Here is a 19,174-nt window from a genome sequence, read left to right on the forward strand (position 1 = left end):
TTTCAGTGTATATCCTGTTTAATTGCATTAAATGTTATTTAAGGTCTAGAACAAGTACACCCCCAAAGTGAGACATGTAAACCCTGAAAGTGAGTATCCTTTTGAGATGCAGCTTAGAGACTGGAAGACTTTGGGAAAGGTCTTCCTGGATAAGTAATACTGCCTTCATTCATTTGACTGCCAGGAATGAGTAGTGGAGAGAATACACTGCATGGAATGAGTAGTGGAGAGAATAAGAAGCAAGGTGTACTTGATTCACTATATCAACAAGTATGTTTTGAGTCCTGCTACATGGTAGTCACTGTGATAGGGATTGAAGATACGGGGATGAGCAATCCTTGCTCTCAGCTTGCTCTCAGTGAATGGGTGGGAGGACAATAATTCAGAAAAGTACTTGTTTTGATATATATGACGAAGTGGAAATGCTTAGGAATGACTCTTCTGGAATTTGTGTAGCTAATGTGTGCGAGCGGTTGGGTTATGTCATAGGCCGTTTCCTTTAGGTAATGAACTCTAACTTATGAATTGAAGGAGGATTTAGAATTAGCCAAGGAATATTAAGGTATGGACTAAATTGCTCCACACTGCCTCAGACAATTTAGCATGCCACAGTTTCATGGATGGGAATAGACACGAGACTCCTAATTCAGAGACAAATGACTGTATGTTATTTTTGGCAGTAGCAGCAGCCAGAGTATCAGCATTGGCTCCTGTTACCTGAGTCCCAAATCTCTCAGGGCACCCTAAAAGGGGCAGGAGATACTTGTAACAGCGGACAGTTACTTTACAAGAGAGGAACCCCATATTTAGGAAACCAAATCTTTCATAATTGGCATTACGTCCATCTGACTTTTACCCCAAAGGAAGACATTATCTTTATTATCCTGGATAGTTAACAAACTTGTCCTTCGCTCTGGATGGAGATACTATCTCTATCTTCTAAAGATGTTTGCAACACGATGTCCTTGAAAAGAAGGAAAAAAAAACCCACATTTGGAACAAAGGTAGTCAATGCCTTTGCTCACCAGATCAGCAGAAAAGTTAAATCCATGGAGAATTATCTCTTAACATCTATCTCTGTCCTCTAGGGCAGGCATTGGCAAATTATGACCCACAGGCAAAATAACCCACCTCCTGTTTTTGTAAATAAAGTTTTATTGGCACACAGCTAAACACATTCATTTAAGTATTGTCTGTGGTGGCTTTAATGCTACAATGGCAGAGATAGTTTCCATGCAGACCATATGACCTCTTCACAGAAAAAGTTTGCCAATCTCTGCTCTAGGATATGGTCATTCTCCACCTGACTGAAGTTGACTGGTGAGTACTACATCAACAATCCACCTGTAGGGGGAGGGGAAAGAAGAAGAGCCAACAATTTATTTAAAGGATGTGACCCAGAAGTTGACTTCTATTCACTTCTCACTGGCCAGAACTTAGTTGCATGTTTTGTTAGGTGTCCCCAGACTTCTTGCTAGTGTTAGCGAGTCACTAGAAGTGTCAATAGGTCTCAGCATATAGCCTTATTCATGGCCAAGATTTATTACAATCAAAGCAGGTGTTCAGCATAACCTATATAAAATATATATAAAATATATATTAATATATATATTATAAAATATATATAATATATATAAAATTGCATTAAAATAATGCAATTTGGGCACAGTGAACCACTCTTTACAGGGACTGGTGCCAACTCTCCTGACATCTGAGTTTCCAGATGCCAGCCAAGAGTCAACCTTACAGGGAGCCTTTCCAAGGGTAACCGACTTGGGTTCACATAAATGCCTACACTTGGGTGCAGTAGAAGCTGGGGAATATAGTCCAGATAAGATTCTGTGTGCCCAGTTAAAACTTGGGAGGTTTGATTACTGAAAGATGAAGAATAAATACCATAAATAATTAGTTTCTGTCACACAGTGGAAGAGGGGCCAGGTTAAAGTTCTCAGCCAGGGAACTGTTGACATTTTGGGCTGGATAATTCTTTATTGAGGGAGGCTGTCCTGTACGTGTCGGTGGTACCCCTCTCAATCCTGACAATCAAAAGTGTCTCCAAACATTGCCAAATGTGCTTTGGGGTCAGAGACGTCTCAGTTCAGACAGATCCAAGCTAGTATGTGAAAGCCAGAGAGAGAGACACCAGGCCTTGTTCAGAAAAACTGTTACTTTGTTACAGGTTGAGAATAAATGAGAGATGGAAAGTAGCAAGAAAAAGGCTGAAGGTATAGGCTGGACCCAGGTAATAAAGAAGTTTGCCATAATAAGGGGTTTGGATTTTTTGAAGAATCACTGAAAGATTATGAAGAGCCACTGGAAGACATTTAAGCCAAGAATCATATTTGTATTTTCAGAAAACCAGTTTGACTTACATATGGAGAATTAATGAAAAGGCAAATAGTCTGGGATCAGAAAGACTAATGAGAAGGGTATTTCACTCACGCAGGTGAGAAATGTTGAGGAACGAAATGATGTCATTGGCAGTTGAGAAGAATAAAAAGTGAAGGATCTGAGTGTGATAAGTAGAAGTTTTGCTTTGGGCCTCTGGGTAAGTAGATTACCATTCACAGAGCTAACAATGAAGATAAGAGAATAGTGGAAGGGGAGGAGTGATCAGATCTATTTTGGGTTTGCTGAGTTTGAAGTGACTGAATTTTCCAACAGAATAATCTGATATGATGGTCACTTAGTATACAGTGAATAGAATAGAATATAGTGAGGAGATGAAACCTGCACTTACAACCAACTGTTGTCAATATTTCTTTCCTACTGATTTTTTAAAACGCAAAGGCTTCCTTTCAAATGTACATAAAGTAACTCTTCTACTAAGCTTTTTAGATGAAGGGGGTGATTCCTTCATTCACAATTTATTCAGGTGGGTTTCAAAATATTGCAAATTACTAGCTACCCAAACGTCTTCATTTCTTCCTGGACTAGGTGTCATTTCTTGGGCACAGTAAATATTTTGGCTTTAGTAACTTTCTGCTTTGAGAACTTGAATCTCCTGGCACTCGGTGTCTTCAAGTAGAAATAATCCTTGCAGAGACAAATATATAAAAACTTAGGTACAGATATAGAAACTACTATTCTGGGGTTAAAATGACTTAAGATGACATTTCGTACTAGTGACTACAATTTCCCCATCTTCAGTAGAAGGTATACTGTGTCTGGTAGAGTAGCTAAATTTGCATTCTCTCAGGCAAGACATGCATCATGTGATTGAAGAATTAGTTGGAGATTAGTTACTTTAATTAGTAATCAAGGCACAAGATACTGAACACAAGAGCACTGATTCTGAGCCCTTGCATACCTCAGTCCATAATAATAAGGGAAAGTTCTTCTGTACATTCCTTGCGGAGTTTGATATGAGAGTAAACAGTGGGATGAAATGCAGGTTCTAGTCTTTAATGACTTGAACACAGATGTTGCCGTTGACAGGAAGAGATATGTTGAGTGTTGTTTCTCCATTTGCTTAGCAAGATTTGACATGTGGTGAGCCAGAATAGAAATTTGAAGAGTTGAATCAAGATGTGTTGAGGGAACATTGGGTGAAAGCAGTGATGAGGGAAGCAAGTCTGGGTATAACAACATTATGCTGCAGACGGAAACTTTGTTTAAAAAAAAAAAAACACAAAAAACTTCCCAGGATTGTCTGTTTGGATAAGCTAATTGGTAAATCCAGTTGCTCTTAGAAAAGAATTTTAAAAATCTATAGGATACATAGCCAGGATATCATGACTCTAAACAATGTCCATAGTCTATTTGTGTTTGTGTATACAGTGATAAGTGCTTACAGACGGCTTACAGAAGTGCTTTAGCTGGGGGAAATAAAATCAGGTGATGGGGTATGGAGGAGGAGTTGTGCACTGGTCCCAAACTGCTAAGTTTTCTGAGGCTTTTTGATTCATAGTCCCTGTGGTTTCCAATACTGGCAAAGGCTAGGGAGTGTACCATAGGTCGGTTAACAAGTATAAGTATTCCATCCTGTTAAGATAGGGATGGTAATATTTGTAGGTCTCTTCTTTGATCAAAGAAAATGGCCTGTTGAATAATGATACACGCATGGCACCATTTCAAGCATTAGAGTTTTGACCCTAACATTGTCACATCTTAAGCATTCACCAGTTAGACTGTTTTTTTTTTTTTTTTTTACCTCCCCTAAGAGCCAGGATTTAATTTATTGCCATAAGATTCTCTTTTCCCACCAACCATCCTTGCTAATTCCTGAAGGTTTATTCATTACTTTTGAATTGTCTACCATGTCTTTCCCTCCTTTGTGGTTGTGTTCAAAACTAAAACAGGGTGAGGGCAGTGAAGTTTGATGTTCTTTGAGATCAGGCACCTGCCACTTAATGCAGTGGGGTTGTGTTCATGCTGATACTTGCCAAAGCCAGTGCTCTGGACGTCATGCCTGTCAAAATCCATATCCTGTTTTCAAATTAGCCTGTTGGATGGCATTTTAAAAACCTTATAAAGTCACTAAGCTACTAATAACTGATGTTCATGAGATGGGTTACTCCTTTTCACATATATATTCCTTTATTCTGTAAATAGTTATTAACCTTTATGCTAGGCATTGGGAACCTATGGATCTTGTCAGTCAGGGTCCTGAAGGGAAACAGATGGCACACTTAAGTTGGGTGATTTGAAGACAGTATCATAAAATGACTATTTACGTATTATCAGTTGGATTGAGTTGAATCACAGAGAAAGGACATTGCAGCTTCCTGGGGCTATTAATAGTGGTGGGCAAGTCATTGGCACCAGGAAGCAAGAAGAGGGGAGAGGAGACTGAGTCAGGGAGAGCTGTGGAGAGAAGGCCGATGTTAGGAAGCCATGACCTGCAGTAAAGGAATCTGACGGTCCTGATGACTTTGTGGGAACGGCATTGGGGAAAAATAAATGTCTACCTCACCCTTTGAACGTTCATCTCCTTTTGGTGCCTTCTATCAGTTAAACCCCAGAGGACACTGCTGGTATTATCCATACAGATCAGCTTCTTAAGACACAGCAGTCTTGAGAATGCAGGGTTGTGGAGCTGGAGGGGCAAAGGAAGACACGTCACACACAAACGACAGGGATCTGTCCCAGGAGCCTACAACAGCACTTCCTATGCTTCAGCAGATCAGAGAATCACATGGAGACCTTGTTAAAATGCAGATTCTTGGGCCTTACCCTCCAGCAGTTCCGATTCAGCAGATCTAGAGTGAGATGGGAAAATTAGCATTTCTAACACATTCCTGGTGTGGCCTAGGCTCCTATTCTATAGATCACATTTAGTGTAGCACTAATCGGACATTTTGAGGCAGGAAAATACCAAACCCTAACAAATGGATGTCTAATAGCAGAATGTCAGCTCTACTACAATAATTTAAAGATAATTTGCTACTTTTGTAGCACACTATTGTCAAATCTATTTTCAGGCAACCTGATCTTGACTAGAAATCATCAAAGAAGAGCGTTTTGAATTTTCAAGTAGGAACGTAAGGGTGGTCATGGGTTTAACTTTTCTCCTTATAGGTAAATCTTCCTCTGTAAAGAAGTTATTGCCTCATTCAGGATAAGCTCGAGACCTAGTATGCACAAATGCTAGCCTGTATAGGGACACCATAATTACTGTATACTGAATAGGTAGATATACTTTAAAACGTTTTAATTAAAAGAGAATTGAAGTCAGATGACTTCATTTTTGACGTTCTGTAATTTTTGTAAGGGAACTTTCTAAGCTAAAAAAAAGAAAAAGAAAAAAATCAAACAAAACTGCTCTAGTGAGTACATAGGACAAAACATGGGAAGTCCTCTTCCAAATATTCTTGTATAAAAGCCCAATTCTTTCTAATTTGCTACTCCTCCTTTAGCATTATTCCATGAAAGTAATGTATGGTTGACCAACAATGAGGGAAGTGGCTCTGAGATTAAATCATCAGGGAAGAGGAACTGGCCTCTGACTACTGAGCAAGAGAGAATCAAAGCATTTGAATTGAAAATACCTGCTCAGATCAATCACTTGGAACATGCATAAACTGATGTTTCACTTCAAATGGTCTTCTTATTTCCCATGAGCTACTTCGAATTCTTCTCTGTATCAGTCAAGCTTTTTGTTAGAGTAGATTGAACTCATTGCCCTACTTCGTCATCTCCCATTTATTCTTGGCCCATTGACTTCTGATTCTCAACTCTTCCAAAACCTACATTGGCAGAAGTTAACTGTGCTCATCTGATCTCTCAGCAACACACAGGGCTGTGGACTGCTCCCTTGTGTCATTGGTTTCTGTGGCATTACTTTATCCTGTGTGCCTCCTACCTCCCTGATGATTCCTTCTTAAAACTCTGGTAAATCTGTCATGTCATGTTGCTCAGTCTCAATGCAGAGACTTTTCAGAGATGCCCAGAGCAACAGGTAAAAGCAACTTAGCCTTACATCCCTCAAAGAATATTAAAGGGAATCTGATTCACCACACTTACCAAAGACTCCTAGAATACTCATAAGTTTCCTTAAATCTTAAATCACACAGCTGATCTGGATCCTCTCATACCACAGTCTCCAAAATTCTCTTCTGGAGCTCTAGATGGGAGGTTCTTTTTCATCCATCTCTTTATTATATTGATTTTCTTGCCTTTTGTTTCTCTACTATTTTGGAAAGGGGAAGAAACAAGAAATGAGAGGCCAAATACAGGTTTCTTCTTAAAGCATGGATGAGAAATAGAGGAAAAGCCATGTAGAGGGGTGCTGACTCATACATGAGTACTTTTGTTCCACTGCAGGCTTGTTCTCTTTAATTGACCCATCTTATCTGCCTTTCCCTGAAATGCTGGCATCCCCCCAAGTGTCCATGATTGCATTGCCTGTGATTCTAACTTTCTCTCTGAATGGGAATTGTAAACAGTTTTTCTCTTGTCCAGCAGATACTAGACATCTCCACTTGGATAAACTACAGACCCTTCAGTTCTCAGTGCAACTGCTGCTCCTTGATCAGTCCAGAGCAGTGGGCATCATGCTCGATCCACCCACCTCTCCCATATGCCATCTCAAATCAATCACTAAATCTTGGGGTATTCAGTTCTCAAAGTCTCTCAAATCCATTGTTTCTTCCTAGTCCCTAAGTTTTATCCTTACATATCTCCTGAACTGTTTCAGCAGTACCTTAAGCATTCTCCTGCTTGCAGACTAGCTCTCCTCAAACCAACTTCACTACTGACAAAGTGGAATATCTAAGATGCAAATCTTATTCTGTTATTTCATACTCACTATTTAAAGTGCAGTGTCTCCCTTTTACCTATAAGATCTGGTCCTTTTTGATCTGAGCCCTACCTGCTTCTCTCTTTATGCTGCAGCTCTTCTGAAAGGTTGGCACATTCCTCACCAACCATCTTCTATATTTTGGCTTGTTCCTTTCTCTCTGAACTGCCCTTTGCTCTCCATTAGTTAATGCTGGCTGATGACTTTACCCTATTAGACTGAACTAAGTGACCCACCTTGGTGTTCCTGATCCCACAGCATGGGAGTTATCACATAGTATTCTTATGTCTTTTTTGCCAATCTCTGAGGATGAATATCTCATAAGTGTTTTGAAGAATGTCAGAGGTGAAATCTAAGTTTGGTGAGAGGACAAATCACTGGAACTTAGGAGAACGTGGGCTTACATCCAAATTAACCATTAATCTGCTTTGAAATGTTGGACAAATCACTCCCCTTCACTGCTCCATCTTTCATAGAAGAAGCTTGGACCATATTATCATATCTACCATGCTGTCATTCCACTTTATACCTTCCCACATGTTTAGAGAGGATGTTCATTGATGTTCACACACTACCCTTTCTACTTTTCTCCTCATTGCTTTGCTTTCTTTTTTTAAAATTAATTTTTTTAATGTTCATTTTTGAGAAAGAGAGACAGAGCACGAGCAGAGGAGGGACAGAGAGCGAAGGAGACAGAATTGGAAGCAGGCTCCAGGCTCTGAGCTGTCAGTACAGAGCCCGATGCGGGGCTCGAACTCATGAGCCTTTGACCTGTGCGATCATGACCTGAGTCGGAAGTTGGCCACTTAACCGACTGAGCCATCCAGGTGCCCTGACTTTGCTCTCTTTCTCCAGGTATTTATCTAAAATAGTTGTCTCAACCCTGGTTTCTCTGTGCCACTTTACAAGATGCAGATGGCTGGTCTTATCCCAAGGGATTCTGATTTTATTGGTCCAGTGTAGTACTCCAACATCAATATTTTAAAAAAGCACTCTAGATAATTCCAATGGCAGTCAAGATTAGCAACTGTTAACATCATACAGTGGTTTTTTTTTCCCCAAAGTTTGGTCCCTAGAGCAGTAGCATTAGCATCACTTGGAAAATTGTTAGAAATACAGATTCTCAGGCTCCTACTGAATTAGAAACTGTAGTATCTGTAGGTGATTCTGATAAACACAAAATCATGCTTCTCTTTGGATTCTTCCTTCCCATGCCCACTAAATAAGAGCTGGAGGTCACTACTGTAATTTCAGAGATAAATACCCCTGGTGTTCATCTTTAAAGCTGTTCCACCAGACAACCAAAGTCAGCTTCAAAGGAGTTGTTTATGTCACCCTTACATCTTCCAAGGAGGGAGCCTTCTTGGCTGGATCAGAGTTAACATTTAAAAAATATATATGTTAGATTAGGGCATAGAGTAGGATGGAATTTATCTTCAGAGCAGTGAGACGTATTTTTGGCTGAGATATAGGATGGGAGTAAAAATGAGGTGCAGATGTTGCCCAGAGAGGTAGGGCCCTTGGAAATAGGCCACCTGGAATTGGCTATGGTGTTGCCTTTCTCTCTCTCTCTCTCTCTCTCTCTCTCTCTCTCTCTCTCTCTCTCGTGTAAATCTCTAATTTTCAACCCTTTCTCACAAGTCACCTGCAATGAAATTTATGGTCTGGGTTGAGGTTACCAGTCAGACAACATCTAGAGAATTGAATATTTCTCCTAATTAATGTCCTAGGAAATAGAACACTGGTTTTAAAGCCACACAACTCGACTGTCTGAACTTGGATCAGCACTGATAATATTTCACTTTTTAAGTTTGTTTACACCATCCTCCTATCCTGTAAAGAGGGCTGCAGACAATGGCAGCAATGAACTAATTTCCTTACTGTCAATCCATTCAGTCCACATTACAGGCAGTCACTCTCTTGTGGGGGCTAGATATCAATTCTATTCCTTTTTAATTTTCTTTTTTTAATTTTAGAGAGTATGAGCAGGAGAGAGGGGCAGGGAGAGGGGGTGGGGAGAGAGAGAAAGAGAAAGAGAGAGAGAACAAATATCCCAAGCAGGGTTCAAGGTCAGAGCATAGCCCAATGTGGAGCTTGATCCCATGACTGTGATCATGATCTGAGCTGAAACCCAGAGTTGGCCACTCAACCAACGAGCCACGTAGCCACCCCGAGATCAATTCCATTCTTAATTTTTACTTTTTATTTGTCCAAGCAATTGCTCGTCCCTAAGTTATAGAGCTCTGGAAATGCATTTATTCAAAAATTAATTGGTTCTTGAACAAAATGTTTCTATTTGAAAGCAGCATGTTTGTTTTATACTTATCACATTTTTAATTATACAGTTATTTATTTGTCTAACTTCCTTACATAATGTAAGCTTCATTCAGGTAAGATCATGTCAGTTTGTTAACCACAGTATGGCCAGTATGTGGCACCTGGTAGGTACTCATTAAATATTTGATCAACTAAATACTGAGTGGCTGCTTCGAGTGCAAAAGAGGGGAAGGAAAGGGTGCTTTTTAAGCAGACATGGCAGGCTCATAAACTATCCTGGTAAGGACAAATACAAATGAATAATAAGAGACTTAATCTTCCCTGTTGGAAATAAGGGAAGAAATTTTTGTGTCTTCCTTTTTCTCAGAGCATTTACCTTAGAAAAATTGTAATTATTTTATCCTCTTTGAAATGTATATAAATTCTTAACAAAACAAAAACAAAAATTCTTTTTAAAAACTAGATAGGCCTGTTGTCAGCTTTATGACCAGGAATGTCTTCGTCAAGGACTTGGGATCCATCTCCTTGAAATGTACACATCAAGGGAGGTGGCACCCCAGTAGTCCAGTGTCTGTGGGAGGGTAGGAGCCTAATTTTGATGGGTGCTTTGTTCCAATTGCAAAACTGTTTCCCTTTATGAAGATATTAGAAATTTGTTTTTCTTCTGGATGAAGCCAATAGGCTAACACAGATGGTCACCCCACTTACAAGGTAAAGTTAGGGCACACTCTGTGTGACAAATGGTGCTGTTCCCTTACTTGTGGACTAGTTATTATTTATCTTGAAAACATGTATTAATGGGTTGTATCTGCTTGGCTACCACAAGGATGAGAATTCTTCCTGTCCTTGTAGTCTCTTGGGGGATTGCCTGCGGTGCACATCACATTCTGGTTTAATGTTTCTTTAATAATAAAACTGTTTTCTGTCTCTGCTACCTTTGTGAGGAGGTTTTCTAGGCTGTGAGAAGATTTTGTTTCCAGTGATAATTCCCCAACAGAGACAAGGGGCACCCAGTGGAGAATTTACAGGACAGCAGGAATTATCTGTGTAGAAGAGGAAGAGTATTTCAGTCATGTGGAGAAGACCAGAGATGTCAGAAAGCACTAGTTGCAAGAGAGGTACAGAGAAGAGCTAGGCACTGAAGAGCCTCTTAAGTTAGGTTAAGGGAGTTGGACTTTACCCTGAGGGAAATTGAATAATCAAGCTGGTGTCCTAATAGGATTTGCCCTTAGGAACCATAACTGTTGCTTGAAGAAGAGTTTGGAGAAAACGTGAAGAAAACATTGGAGAGAAGTATTCGTGAATATACGGAGATGAAGTTAATGTGAGAGATTCAGTTATCAAGGTGGGTGATAATAAAACAGTAATAATAGTAATGATAATCTAGGTAACCACAACTAATACTTTCTTGAGCTAACCATGTGCTGGGCACTCTTCTCAGCCTTCACATGTATTGTCATTAATTTGTACAGCAACTCTGTGAGGTTTGTTGCATTACCATCTCTGTTTACAGTTGAGAAACATAAACAGATTAAATGACTTGCCCAAGGTAGTATTCGGTAGAGCTATAATGTAAACCCTGGCTCCAGGGACATTTCTCTTCTATTCTATACTGCCTCCTGATGTCATAGTTTGGACAAGGATGGTGGCAGAATGAATATGTAAGGTGGATTGATTCAATATATATTTAGAAGATACAATAGACAGGACCTCACTGTTAAATAGAGGCAGGGAATGGGCAAGTAGATGTTAAGGATGTCACCCAGTTTTTTATTACAGTTGGTCTATTCACTGAGGCCGAAGTGCCAAAAACATGGCAGTTTGGGAAGAGAAGTTAAAGAATTTGAAGGACCTGCTGCATTGAGGAACCAGAGTGGAGATGTACAATGAAGCAGCTATTACAAAACTCTGAAACTCAGGGAAGACATCCCTGAGCACAAGGATGGCAACTGGGGTCATGAGAACAGACCAGAACACCTAAGGAGAGTGAGCCCAGTAAAGAGCCTGGATCAAATGCTTGTGGAACATCAAGAAGAGAAGAGTCACCCCCTTCGGAAATTAAGCAGATCTGTCGAAAGAGGTATAGGAGAAACTATTTTGAGAGTGTGGTATTTTCACAACACAGAGAAAAAAAAGTCTCCAAAGGAGGTAGGGTCAGAAGTGTTAAGAACTGCCATAGAATCTGCTGTGGCTCAGAAAGAAATAAGTGAAGCTATGACCCTCCCTGCCAAACTTCAACCAGTCTGAACATGAATCTAACTCAGTTTTTGATGGAAGTTTCACATGGTAATGCTTCGATTCAATTTTTGCTTCATATGTGTAGACTGCTGTCATTTCCCCCCCAGTGGTACACCATATTGCTTTCCTTCTGTGAAGCTAAGTATGCAAAATAAGACCTCACAAATCCTCCTGCTGCCTCAGGAGGAAAACACCAAAAATGAAGGCTGGCTGAGTAAGCAAACTGAGCGTTCCTTTCTATAAGAGCAAAACCCGCCGTTTTCACAGTCTCCCCCTAAAGGTCTGTAGAAGGATGCTATTCACTCTACAGCCTTCCGTTGTTTGTGACCCACATCTTTCTATTAATATAATTTCATTACTTAGCATTTTCCTTTGGAAGCAGGGTTAGGGTGATTTAATGATGTCTTCAGAGATTTTTTTAAAGTAGACCTGTGAATGGGATCCGTGCTGAGTTGGGTTAGGCTAAGATGGAACCTATTATTTATGCCTGAAGATTTCAGGGAATGACTAAATAATGTTTTCATTCTGTGCATCTGGGCAACTTAATTTCATTTTGTCCCCTGCCATTTGAAGATAGCTTTAGGGTTTTCTTTTCTTTTTCCCTCTATTCATTCTCTCCCAAAGTCTCCCCGCTCTTCTCCTACCCTCCCCACTATTGGATTGTTCATCTTTATTGGCTTGGAAACAGGGCTGCAATGTGATTTTCCACTTGGATTCTAGTGGAATGGAATTTTTAGAAGTTTTTCTATCTTCTGGCTACATGTGGGTGATGAGGAAAACTCTCTCCATCAAGGCTCAGAGGGCGTTACAATACTTAGCCGCCAGGAATAGTTGAGGTCTAGAGTTGAGGGTGCCTTAGCCAATATATAAAATAACACCAGAAATAAAAGAACAGAGAAAGTAAAAAAACTAGTGATGGGTCTTAAGGACTTGGAGACACCCTCTTTACCTCTTCCCTAGTTTTTCTTTGTCAAGTCTTTCTTTATTGAGTCTTTATAGAAATGGACTAGTACTGGTTGGAATTCTGTGCAGGGCTCTGCCAATCCTATTTTAGCACTTGATGTGGGTAGTGATAGCTTGAGGTAAGATGTGAGATAATGAATGGGTTAGCTCTGGGTACAGTGCCAGATAGATTTTTTTTTTTTCCTTAGTTTGATAACTTGGAGAAATACCCGAGTTTGGTTGTAAACATCCATTCCCAGCTTTGCTATTGACTTGCTGAAATTTTAGTAAATTCTGTAGCCACTCTGAGTTTTGCTTTCTCCACCTCAGAGTACAAGCAGCATTCCCTCCTCTCCAGGGCACTGGCATGCTTTGAGTTGGTGGAAAGTAGAAGCTCTGTGTGCACGTTGGCTCTTGCATTTCCTTCCATTGCAGATTAGGCCCTAGCAAATATATTCTGTGAGAGAGAAATCTTGAAGGAGTGCAGGGAGTCATTGCTTCTAAATAAGTAACTGAGGAGAATTCCCCTTTAGCTAGAGAAGATGAAGAATTCTGAGATGTCCCTGAAGAGCTAGACTCAAGATGGCATTAAGGTAGTGACAAGTAAGGCTTTCTGGAGATGAGTGGAATATGAGGCGGGGTAGAGGTTCTCTGTAGGAGGCTGTCTGGCTGTAGGACACTCATCTTCACTATATGCGAAGAGGGAAGGGAACCTACATTTCCTGAGCACTTTGTCCACACCAGGCACAGTGCTAGGCAGGTTTATGCACATGATCTGGTTTAAAAAGTGCTCAATGAGGCAAATGCTATTACATAACTTTGCTTATGAGGAAACCAAAGCTCTGAAAGGTAATAAGACTTACTGATAGATACTCAGTTAATAAAGGACAGAGATGGAATTTGAACCTAAGTCTTTCTGAGTGTATAGTCCTTTTACTTTCCTGATATCCTGCTTCTGGCAACTGTTTCCTGCTCTGGCATTATAGGGTCAGGAAGGGTCCTCATCCTCTCCACACACTGGGCTCGGTTCTGACCCTGCTCCTGATCTCTGGAGGATGGGCACATGACCCAGGTCTGGCAGTGAGCCTCGGGAACCCTGTTGGCCACCACGATTAGATCAGGGTCAGACAGACAACACAATATAAAGCCAGCGAGTGTCAACTTCTAGGACTGAGAAAAAAGGTACCCTCTTTCTTTTGGAGTTGCTAAGCCTGTGGAACATAAACCTGGAGCTGCTGTTGAACACCTCTGCCAGCATGTAGAAACAGCCCATCTGAGAATCGTGTGAGCAGAGCGGAAAGAACAGAGGAGAGATGGATATTTGACATCAGCACCACCTGACCACCTCTTTTCTGCTGTGCCTGACCCTAGACCTACCCCAAAACTTTCCATTTGGTGAGCCAGTTTCCTGGCTTAAGAAAAACCTTGCCAAGTTTTCTGTTACTTGCAACCAAAGAACCCTGACTAATGGGAGCATTAACAGAGGGAATTTTAAAAGGTATTTCACTTTTTCTCATCTTTGCAAATGGGCAATATTGGGGAGATACTATACACCTCTGAAAGAGTTAAGTGGCCATGGAACGCCATATTAGTTTCCTGTTGCTAACCTAACAGATCACCACAGACTTGGTGGCTAAAAACCGGATAACTTTTTTGTGTTAGAGGTCTGTAGTTCAGAAGTTCAACACGGGACTCATGGGGCTTTTAAATTCAAGATGCCAACAGGGCTGTATTCCTTTCTGGAGGCTTTAGGGGAGAACCCATTCCCTTGTGTTGTCCAGTTTCTAGAGGTCACCTCCATTCTGTAGTGTGTGGTTCCCTTCCTCCATCTTCAAAGCCTACAACAGTACTTCTGCAGTCACGCATCTTTCTCTGACTCTTCCCTTCTGTCTCTTTCCACTTTTAAGCACTCGGCAATCACATTGAACCCAAGATAATGTCCCTATTTTAAGGTCGGCTGATGAGTAAACTTAATTTCACCTGTAATCTTAATTTCCCTGCTGCCATGCAAAGTAACATACAGGTTCTAGGCATTAGGATGTGGACATCTTTGGTGGAAGGCAGGGGGCATTATTCTGCCTACCACAGTGCATTCTCCTACCATAGCAAGCAACATGCTTTTTTGTGATTTCACATTTACTTGCCTGCTTTTCCAATAACCTGTGATCATTTCTTATTTCTGATTTTGTCCTAGTGCCTATCACAGAGCTTGTCCCATAGTCAGGGCCAATGAAAGTGTCTGGGTTTGGTTGCTGTAGAAAATCAAGGAAAGGGCAGTTAGGCAAGGGGTAAGGAAAGGCTTTCTGGAAAATGATTTCTTTGTCATTGCTATATTTTTGGCATCCAACACTGTAGATTTTCAAAAAATATTTGGTGAGTGAATAAATAAATAAAGGTAGGATTTGAATTGGACCTTTTAAGATAGGTAGCAGTTGAGGCTGAGAATAAAAAATGTGTAAGGTGTGCCTGGGGCTCAGTGAAGGGAGGATGAAAGTAATAACTGGTGTAGTTATCGGGCAGAAGGAAAGACAGGGTGTTGGAACAGCCAGGGTCAGCCTGGGGGAGCAGCCTAAGGAGCAAAGGGCTTTTGTTCTCTGTATACGCTGAGATATCCTCAAGGCCATTTCTCACCTTACCGGATGTCACATGCACTCACTCCTTAGAGATCTCACTGGTCCCATCAATGCCATCAACATGCTAAGAGCTCTCAGATGTACATAATCTAGACCCAGCCTCTTGGACCTCCATATTCACTTATTCCAAGTGCCTATTTGACATTGCCATGCAACCTGAAAAGCATCTCAGAATTCACTTGTCCAGAAACAAATTCCTGATTTTCACCACTCCCACCCCAACATCAGCTTTCTTTCCCATCTTCCACATCTCAATAAATGAATATTCTAGTCTTTCAATTGCTCAGATGAAAGATGTTGGAGCCTGCTTTATCTCTCAGCCTACATTTAATTGATCAGTAGGTCCTACTGCTGTACCTTTAAGATATTTCCAAAATCTATTTCTCGATACCTCTGCCACTAAGCCTTAGTTTAGGCCATCATCATCTCTCAACCAGCACTACTGTAATGGCTTCCCCACTGGGCTCCCTTGTCTCACTATTTCCCCCTTATTCTCAATAAAGTAGCTAGAGTAATTCTTTTAAAATTCTAATGAGATCTCTGCCCCAACCCCCCCAGAGGTTCTGAGTCTCACTCTTGGAGTAAACACTAAAGTCCTTACAGCAGCCTACAGGAACCCACACTAGATGGCTTTGCCCTCTGCTCCTTCTCAGTCCCCATTGCCTACTGCCCTTTCCTACACATCCAGCTACACTGGCCTCCTCGCTGATCCTGGAACACACCACATCTGCCTCTGCCTCAGGGCTTTGGTACCATTCAGTTCTCCCTACACACAGACTACTCCTTTCCCAGATATTCCCATGACTCATGCACACACTCATTCATTTCCTTCAAGTCTCTGCTACAATACTGACTTCCCAGGGGGGCATTCTTTCACAGCCCAATATACAATAGTAGTATTTCCTTCCTAGTGTTCCCTATTTCCCTGATCACAGGTTTTCTTTCCCCACCCCCACACCATTTGCCAACATCTGATTTGCTGTATATTTGTTTATATTGTGACCCCTCCACTAATAAATGTAACCTCCAAAATGGTACAGACTGCATTTTTTGTTTTTGCAATTTATACTCAGTACCTAGAATAGTATCCAACACATAGTAGGAACTCAAAAAATACTTGTTGCATGATAAAATATTTGTTTTTCCAAAAAACAGTGGAAAGTAGATGATGAAGAGTCACCTGGTCGTGGGCTTGGGAGAAAGGAGTTGGATATAGCCTGCAGGAGACTGAGAGAGAAGCCATGTTCTTGAATCTGGGAGTATGGGAAAGGAGAGACAGTGAAAGAGCTCCACAAATAGAAACCTCTTAGATGTGGTAGAATGAGTATAGGAAATGAAGGTGAAGGAAGTCAGATGACTTGATGAATTTTAGATTGGGAATTGGAAATGAGAGTGGGTACCCCTAAGAGAAAGATGTGTCTGGTACAGGGGGCCCTTTTGGAAGCGAACAGGAGATCAGTTTCTGGCTAGGTTCCATTTGTCATGTCTACAAAACATTCCCATGGAGGCATCTCTCAGGAGAAAGGGCAGAGACTGGGCCTGTATCTGCCTTTCTGCTGGGCTCCTCCCAGAAGCCCAAGGAGTCCGGCTTGTTGGAGGGGCAGAAGTCTCACGTGCTCCTTGTACCATAGTCTGATATTTGGGCAGCTGGATACCCAGCTTCACTTAGGGAATAACCAGAGGGGTGCCCTGCCTGAGGCAGCACACCTGGAGCTTGGCGTGCTGAGACAGACCAGACATGGGAGTTTCTAGTGAAGTGCCAAGTGGGAGGGCGGAAAAAACTAACCCAGCAAAGGCAGAATGAGAGTGTATGTTTAACTCTTTGTTTATTCATGTTGGTGAGAAAGTTTGGGATTTATCAGGATTTCTGAAGAGAGGAAAGTACTATTTTATGGAAATTCCAACTGAATGATTGGAACCATCTGCAGTTTTCAGTCCACTGATACCTAGACTATGGTGGTAACCCTGACTGCTCAGGAATGTGCCACCTCATAAATCTTGCTTAAACACTTAATGCTCTCATGTTAGCCTAGCTGGGATTTCACTTAAGCTGTTTAACCAGTTAAATATTGGCAGAGTCCTGTTTTCCCTCCACTTGGTGAAGGAGATTAGTTGCCTCCTCCAGAGGGCTGGTGATATGAACAGAAAATTTCTGTCTCCCTGGGTGAGGACAACATGGCCTCCGCTAGGGAGGCTGTGGTGACTCAGGAGAAGGAGCTGGAACCCGAGGCCAGAGCAAGTCCTCGGATGCCAAGGAAAGACAAACCAATGAAGCAGAGCCCTGTCAGTTACCCAGTGAGCCTCACTGAGAGGATAACACTCCCCGATGGCTTATCCCTTGGCAGGTCATTGACTGACTTGCCAGTTCCCTTCAGGTACACTTTGGAAAATGGCAATGATTTATCTTTAACTTGGCACCTCTGAACCAACAGCTAAGAAAACCAAATTGCCTTCCTATTTAAAAGCACACACCTGTCTTCCTTCTTCGGTGCACTACATAGGAGGTGCTGGCTCTGATTTCTCTGCAGGGTGCCTCACACCTTTAGCCGCCTTTCTCTCCTTCGGGCCTGGAACAGGTGCTTGCTCTACCCTGGGTGGGTATGAATAGATTCCTAGTGTACATGTTGGCTTGTTCAGGTATTTACCCAAATTTCTGATTTTTTTTCCAGGAAAACAGAAGATTCTCATTTTTGCTTGATTTTTTTGCAGCCTCAAAGGGGAGATAACATAGCATCAATAGCAGGGGATATGGCTTTCTTCCCTCCATTTGTCATGGTCACACTGACCACTGTGGTCTAAATCCTACTAAACTCTTAGATATCTATTTCTATTTCTAACCCCTCTAACTTGCCCAGAGAGGTGAAACTGTGCTAAAGCAAGATAGCTGTGGCCTTTTGAGTCATACCTAGGACCGTATCCCTTTGAAGCCTTGCTTTCTATTGAGTCATTGCAATACACTGAACATGCTTCTCCATGACTCCAGTCTCATTCTCAGTCTTCGGTCATTTTCCTTTTCAGACTGATGTCTGTCAAAGGCATGCCCCTCCTGTCTCTCCCCTCCAGATACTAGCATCAGCTCTTTAACTACAAGAAATACAGGAAAGATATACAAATACAGGAAGAGCCCCTGCCCTCAAACAACCCAGAGGCAGTCCCTAAGACAAGGAGATACAAAGCCTGACAACCTTTTTAGCAAAGGAGAGATGGGAAAATATAGGGAGAATCACTCAATTATCCTCACACAGGACAAAATCCACCTCTGCGTGTTATGTAGCCTCTTATAGATCATATCTCTACTACCCCATTTATAAAGTGGGGATCCCACAGGGTTGTTATAGGAGGTGAATATCATAGTTCCTCAAAGCGAAGAGATCATTCTTCGTTCTTTCAAAAAATATTGAACGGCTATTTTATGATAAAGCACCAAGGAAAAAACGGTATGCTTGTATGGGATTGACATGCTAATTAGATGGTGAGCCTTTAGTAAAGAGAAGAAAGCATCCAGCCACATAGATTCAGGAGGAAGAGCATTTCTGGCAGAGGGCATAGCTAATGAACGCAAAGGCTTTAAGATGGAAACACGTTTTGCACCCCAGGAACAATAAAGCTCCATTGTGACTGGAGCCTGTGGGTAAAAGTAAGAGTGGAGAGGGAAGCAGGGGTCAGCTCTTGTGAGACTTACAGGAGAAGGTAAATATTTGGACTTCACGTTAAATACCAAAGGAAGAGTAGCATGTTCTGGTTTACATTTTAAAAGATCACATTGTCTTCTTTATGTGAGGGATTGCGAGAGTGGAAGTAGGAAGGTAGGGTACGAAAATTGGAGTAAAAGACAGTCATTTAG

The 19,174-nt window shown here is 41.4% G+C and overlaps 2 long non-coding RNA genes across 16 annotated transcripts in view; one reads left to right on the forward strand and one right to left on the reverse strand.

Moving 5' to 3' along the window:
• The window catches only part of LOC111561785, a 161,053-nt gene that overhangs the window by 15,407 nt on the left and 126,472 nt on the right, over positions 1–19,174 (forward strand). The gene's annotated exons all lie outside the window — the stretch shown is intronic.
• On the reverse strand, positions 1,166–6,632 carry LOC109502633. Its single transcript, XR_002744049.2, has 3 exons — positions 6,466–6,632; positions 4,916–5,038; positions 1,166–1,344 (listed from the first exon to the last, which is right to left on the reverse strand). It is a non-coding gene; the product is annotated as an uncharacterized LOC109502633 (long non-coding RNA).

This window comes from Felis catus, chromosome A1, assembly GCF_018350175.1.
Source record: "Felis catus isolate Fca126 chromosome A1, F.catus_Fca126_mat1.0, whole genome shotgun sequence".
Taxonomy (NCBI): Eukaryota; Metazoa; Chordata; class Mammalia; order Carnivora; family Felidae; genus Felis; species Felis catus.